Below are 7588 nucleotides of genomic sequence, written 5' to 3'. Positions count from 1 at the left end.
TTGGAAGACTCAATAAAGGTTCTGATCCTCTGCGTTTAAATTTACTGAAACACTGTGACTTCGCTTAAGGTCATAGTTTGTCCTTTTTTGGTAACTCGGTAATCAATGGCATGTTCTTAAGGCTTTCGAATAGACAACTTGCGCCTAATTAAAGCTTAACTGAAGACGTTTTTTTAATTCCTATGTAGGTCGAATTACAAAGAGACGTGTTAGGAAATAGTATCCTAGACATTGAGAGTTTTAAATAAATATGCTTTTTTTATAATAAAACGCGCCGCAGATATATTTTGGCTCAAGAATCGAGTTCGTTGTTTGAATAACGATCCAAATCGTGCTCTACCTAAATCATAAACAATGATTGATGTTTGTCGGTTCGGTCGAGTACTAACCGACGTAAAAAGGTTTGGAAAGCCAAAAAACCGTTAACTGCCATTGCGATGCATTATCACGTAATCTTGTTCCAATCCGATACCCATATCGAAACCTGAAAGCGAAAATACCTATCAGGAGGTTCAGAAAAATAGTTGTTTCGATGTGGTCAAACCTTACGTCCAGAGTGCTTAGGTGAGTTGGTTTGATGGAGTATGCAAACAGATAGTTAGAGTAATGATTTCAAGAAGATAGGTTTGGAATATCGGCATCGACCCCGACGATTCTGGAGAAGTAGGAATTTTATTGAAATGACTTAATGGAAAGTCCAGAAAAGTAGAAGTAAGACTTTACCCTGTTACAGTACGCCGGTCAGCTTGAGCTCTTCTTCTGCTAGTAGATGAACTCCAAGAATGACATTCACTGGTAGGTTGGTCGGTGAATGCGTTAACAACTCAATTTTGTATGGTGTTCAGTAATCAAATGAAACCAGTTGCATTTAATGTGGTCAATAGGGCTTGCTAAGCTGTAAACGAGTTTAGGAATGCCTCTTTGGTGCACCTATGAGACGACTGCACTCCAAGCAGATTACTTCAAGATTTATTTCTGTGTACGATGAGTCTTTACCGGAATTGCCACTTTGCCCTTCCTTTGTAAAGACTACAGTAATCTACCAAACCATCTCTCATAAAAAGTTCAGCTATATATCGTTAGCAGTTTAGAACATGTTTGGAATTCCAACTAGTCGAACATTCTAAAAAGTGGAAATGCTAATTATATATTTTTATTTCTAATTCTTAAAACAACCGTTGGCAAATACCAAACACATGTGAACTATCTTCTTTTTAGAAATAGCCTTACAATCTTCCGCTCTCATCTATTGCAACTCCTGCATTAACAAGATTGTCGTCAAACGGAAGCGTCGCAACAATCAACAGTAACTGTTTAGTGCTCTTCTTTCCTGTCTTGCCGTCTGTCTGGCTTTCTTCATTGCCCATTTGATGATCAGCTATTGTTGTTTATTTACGTTATGGTTGTTATTGTTGTACTTGACATCCTGCTAACGAATGGCTCGTGTCGCCATTTGACGGCAGCCAAGGCAGGCAATCAGTTGCGGTAGCTAGGTGTGCGGGTGTATAGGCGACGACGACGTTCTTCATTGCTGTTGAATAAATTTGACCCGCTTTGGAATTATGCCAAGCAAGTAAACAGGAATCAAGTCAATTGTTGTTGAGCTAAGCATTGGCGTTAAGTTCGGTGATATACTGTTTTCGCTTTTGCTCTTGTTTTTGCCGCTGGGCACAGCAATAGCGGCGACATTGGCTCAGCGCTATTGCTGACTTATGTTTACTCGAGTTAAGCACACAAATGCCAAATGTATGCAATGTAGATATTTATAGAGCAATGTTGATGGATGCTAATGGTCAGATCTGCAATGACATACATAGGTACTTATGTATGAATGTATGTTTTGAAACGTGTGTGTTTATATGTAAACAATATTTCATCTAGTTATTATTAATTTTTTAAAGATATTTGTGCTTCTCAGAGCTGAAGTATTTTCATTAATTCGGACGACATGACATAGCCATCGTAGCTGCCGTCTCTTAATTCGCTGAACTAGGTGAATGTCGTCATCGACTGCGATATTCGCCGTTGCCTAAGCGCAAAGGACCATTAATCTTCCGCAAATCAGATGTTGTCATCGTCCATAGCTCTGCATCACATAGCAGGACGGGAATGATGGCTGACTTGTAGAGTTTAGTCTTTGTTCGTCGAGATAGGAGTTTCCTTCTCAATTGCCTACTCAGTTTGAAGTAAAACTAGTTGGCAAGAATCATTCTGTATTGGGTTTCAAGGCTGATATTGTTGCTGGTATCGAATACGACGACTGTTTGTTTGATGACAGGAGATAATACTTCGTCTTGCCCTCGTTCACTACCAGACATATTATTTTCGTCAGGAGTAAATTGAAGAAATCGCACGATAGAGAGTCGCCTTGTCTGAAACCTCATTTGGTATGGAACGGCCCGAGAGGACCTTTCAGATCTTGACAGAACTTTTGGTTTGCTTAGAGTCAACTTACACACACGTGTTGGTTTTGTGGGGATACTAAACTCAGACATTGAGACTTAAAGGCAGCTCCTTTTCGTGTTGCCAAAAGCAGCTTTGCAATCGACGATAAGGTGGAGTGTATTGATTCTCTTCCCACGGGTCTTTTCCAAAATTGAGCGCGTGGGGAATATCTGGTCAGTTGTTGATTTTCCACGTCTAAGCATCCAGGTCCAATCAGTTTATTGACGGTGTGCTCTAATCTTTCACACAATACGCTCTCTATATAAATTTATAAAAATTATTGCTGAATAGTTATTTTCTTTCGTAGGGCTACTTACATACATATTTCCTTATTAAAATACCATTAATTTCCATATGTATCACCCTATATTACTTATTCGCTCTGGTAACTGCTATGCCAACTAATCTTTCGGTCTGATTTATTTGTGAAGATTTTCAAATTCTCTCCATAACCGCTATTAACATTTACCGCGTCATCTAACGGGATATCTAACGCGACTAGCAGCGCTAAGCGGTGGCTAGCAATAAGTGCATTGGCTTGTGCGACAACTTCCGGTAAGTAGTCAAGCTCACTGAAACAGCAGCGACGCCACCGAAGTGACGGCCAAAATGTGAAACATCGCCGAACAGTCGCCTGAAGTCGCTGTGAAATTTTGGACCAAATATTGTGTAGAGTATGGCATATTTATAGTTTCTAGTCTACTTACATGTATGTGTATAAAATCTGCTCTCTTTTGAGAGTTGCTCAATTTGGTAAGGCAGTGTCCATAAATATTTTTCTCCACAATTTTCAAAAAGGTTAAGTTCTTCACTTTGGTGAAAATTTCATTATTCGTTCTTTCGAAAGCACAGAGTGAAGCTACTAATAAGAAAATAATATTATCTAAATCCTTTACTTTAGAGAGCTGTTGAAACCCTATCAGGACTTGCACTAAAGCGAAAGTCTGTGGTCGGAATAGTATATACTGTAGTATTTCAAGTTCCAAAGCCCATTAAGTTTACCCAACTAGCCTAACTAACCAAAATATATTCACACCTAAACATATTTTGAGAGTTTGTGTCCTTAATTTCCACCTATGCATCTCGACCTAAAGGATTTCTCTAAAGAATAATTTAACAAAAAATAAGGTTCCAAATTTTGCTGTTTTGTAATTTTACCTAAGCTGAGTGAGGAACTTGATTCAAGACGGAGAAAAAGCAGCAGGCGCGCATTTTTAGCGGCACTTTGCCCATTCTACTTAGTCTAATCGGAGTTAGCGCTGAAGATTTTAACTATCTATATACCTAATAATATTTTCAGCAAGATGGTATCATGAATTTTTCGAAAATTAGTTTTACCCAAAAATGGCTGGAACACAATGAATCAGTATTTATAGAACTCTGGATAATCTATGCTGTCTCTTTTAAAGGCACCTCAAGTATATAACGTTTTTACTTATTATACCCAGTTTTATTCTAATAGCGCATAATGTCTCCAATAAATAATAGTCTATAAGCATTCTGCAAGGAGTCCCTTAAATGTGTCGAATATCGATTTTATATGTATTATATCTAAATTCGGCTTAGTTCAGGCTACCAATGGTCACAGTTTGTCGAACTGTAGACGGCCTAAGATCGTAGGCTAGCTCCGAATACCCAATAAGCAGCCCTTCATCAAGAGTGACAAAAGAGGAGGTTTCGGTTTAAAAGACCTGAAACATTCTAACGATTTCCGGTGACGGGTTGAATAGATGCCGCCTCGAAAAAAGCATCCACAACCCGAAAGAGGGAACAACTAAATTAAGCACAAATGATTGAATTAAGAAATGAAGTAAGACTACAATTTTGACAGGCGATTTTGAGACGAATTGACGACTGTGACATTCTATTACCTCAGTATGCAAGCTCGCTATAAAAAAAAAACAGAGCTACTACTCCTAACAAATAAGCACATACCCCTCGAAACCCCCAGACTAACCTTCTGGTAGCGAAAATCCCCTCTCAACTTAGCAGACTAATGGCAAACATAGGGCGCCCTGGAGAAGAAAAGAGAAAGCTGCTAATGTCGACTACAATCAACGTCCTGTTATACATACGTAGCTGAGATCTGGGCATATGTGCTTAAAACGGAAAACCGGCCAGAGTCCACCGCACCACAACGCTCAGATTTGCATCAGGCTTTCGAACAGCGTCAGGTGATACAATATTATTTATAAGTGGTAATGCTTCCATTGACCTTCTGGCATACGAAAGGAAGAGGCTGTGGGAGCATGAGATTCCCGGCAGATGGACCACTAGACTTAGGCGCAGATGCGCAGATCTAAATCTCTCAATGAGAAAAATTGGACGCCAATCTGAGGTAATGCAAATGTGATTTCACAGTCGTGATAGTTGCTTAAAGGGGAGTTTTTAATGACCTGCAAGTGGCACATACTGCTGACGACAGCACTGATGATGCGGATGGAAATGGCCACCCCCGCACCCACAAAAAAACAGATAGACATTTAGTTATTTGTCGATATATAGCTTTGCTTTAACAACAACAACCATAAAACTCTATCGTTTTAAGGCGACCTGATACATATGCATGTATTTGATAATTTCTTTAGTCATTTTATTGTTCTTCTTATTCTGTTTGTTCCCTCTCTCCATTATCGCAGTATTTATGCTTACAACACAGCATATATATGTAGATAACAGCATCAATTTATATAACCCCTCTCCTCTTGCTGGAAAGGTTTTTACAAGCAATAACTGCTGAGGTTGAAATATAGTATTGGGAAACAGCCTAAAGCTCGAGTTCTTTATGTAGAAAAAAAGAATTCTCGACGACACCACATAGATCTTAGTAGTTGAACAGATAAATTATAATAAATTATGTACACTCTCAGTGATTTAAGCATATAAAGACTTACCTTTGGATCTAGCAAACAAAAGAAAAATTATATACAATCCACTTATTTTTGGCAATTTAATTATATATATATATATTTTTTTTTTGTATGTATGCATGTAATTTTAGTTTGTAACAATTTCAAATGCTGCATTAAAATCTTAGAAAGTAATATATTTTATTTATTTATATCCAAGTGTATATATTTGTTCCCGCTTGCAGAGGTGAACTTAGCGATATGCATGATCAGTATCTATATATAATATATAGTCAGTTAGTTAGTTATACATACATATATAATATAATAATAATAATAAATAGTTGCCTTTGCTTGCCGATTACCTTCAACTGTTTTAGGAAATACCCATCGATTTTCTACCGAAATTTTTTTTCCGGGAACAAAGTGGATTAGTAATGAGAGACGGTGATAGAAAAGTAAGCTCAGAACTTTTTTTCACAATATTAAAAAATAAATAATTAGCAAAAATCAAATGGTTTATAGAAATATGTATCTGTCAAACCTTAGGCCCTGAAAATTTAAGACTTCTTCTATAGAACTGTTTTCTACAGAACTGTGGTCCATAAGTTTCGATTCCCTTTGTTCCTTCCGTAACTTTCAATATATTATATTTTGAGTGAAATTGTGTAAATTATTAACTCTCTGTTAACCTAAACCCTGTTACTGAACTCATAAAGTGAATCTGAAGTTTAGAATTTATCACCAGTTGAGGTTCTTACATAATTCAAAATACTTATTCTTCGTATAATTTCGATTCCCATTATGTCTTCGGGCCTATTATTATATTTTGAGAGGAATTTTGCAGATTAGATTGACTTGAGGCTCTCGGTTAACCTAAACCTTGTTACAGAACCCATAAAATTAGTCCTCTTGGTTAACTTAAACTTTATAGCGGGAGATATACAATGATTGTGAAATAAGAGATACTTATCAAATATTTGATATATATTTTTGTATAGTTTCAATACCGTCTCGTTTTTTCCACATCTCTCGATTTTTTTGAGAGCAGTTATCTAGATTATGATGACTTCAAGTTCGGTTAACCTTAACCCTGAACGAAACCATAAATTGAACCCGAGTTTGGGAGGAGTATAGTTTCTTACAAAATTTAGAATGCTTATTCTTCGTATAGTTTCGATTCCTATTATGTCTTCGGTATCTATTTATCTGCTTTGAGAGGAATTTTCTAGCTTATGATGACTCAAGGCTCTCGATTGATCTATACCCTATAGCAATAGCCATAAATAGATCCAAGTTTGAGAACTGATAACCATTTGATATACTTACAGAATTACAATGAGTATTCTTCGCATACTTTCGATTCTCATTCTCTTTTTCCTCTTCTATCAATCCATTTTGAAATGTATTGTCTACGTTATGATGACTTCAAGCTATAGGTTAACTTAAACCCCGTAGCAGAACTCATAAAATGAAGCAGAGTTGCCACTCACATTGTGCAATCGGTATATGAAATATAGTATCGGACCTCATAAATACTCTTAAGTAGCTCGTAGCAACTCTCTGAGGGAACTACCATTTCATTTAAGTTTAAATAGTTCGGAAACTGACTATGACTTTTGCGCACTAAATTGGGAGCTTATTTAAAAGAAAACGAAGTTAGTAAGATGTATAAAATTTGAGCAATAATTTTGAGTTCCATAGCTAATTATTACTTCCAATGTAAACTTTCAATATCACGAATTTCAACTATCCATCAATAGTAATAACTTCAAGAGTCCCAGAAGTACCAGGTTCATCAGAATTTTGTGTCCCCTATCTAATATACCAATCATAGTTCTCTGTCGCATAATAACCACCGTTTTTTGAAGCTTATTTTTAAAAAGATCGTCTACTCTAATTCTCTCTGCGCATCTAATAAAAAGTATTATGGGAAACTTCGGGCCAATACAAGTTTACGATTGATTAGAGTAAGAGTGGAAGGACAGGAATTCTAATGGGCCGACAGTGATTTTAATGGAGTGTGGTACACCTTAGGTCGCGTTCGCGGTAACCTCAGTTAAATTATATTCTAAAGCAAGGAACTTTGAAGATGAGAAACAGAATTGGTTTTAGCGTAAATTTCAAGTAAAAAAAAGGTCTCTAAGAAAAGTTTAGAAAAAAGAAAAATTCCAAAAAAGGCAAAATTTTTACAACAAAAAAAATTAATTAATTTATCAAAACAGTATTTTTTAACAAAAAATATGAAAATTTTTTTTTAAAAATTTCAATATCTTAAAGTAGTGTGTGTTCTT

This window comes from Bactrocera latifrons, unplaced genomic scaffold (assembly GCF_001853355.1).
Source record: "Bactrocera latifrons isolate USDA-ARS-PBARC rearing strain unplaced genomic scaffold, ASM185335v1 scaffold_175, whole genome shotgun sequence".
NCBI classification, from domain to species: Eukaryota; Metazoa; Arthropoda; class Insecta; order Diptera; family Tephritidae; genus Bactrocera; species Bactrocera latifrons.
This window is presented reverse-complemented; position numbering follows the sequence as displayed.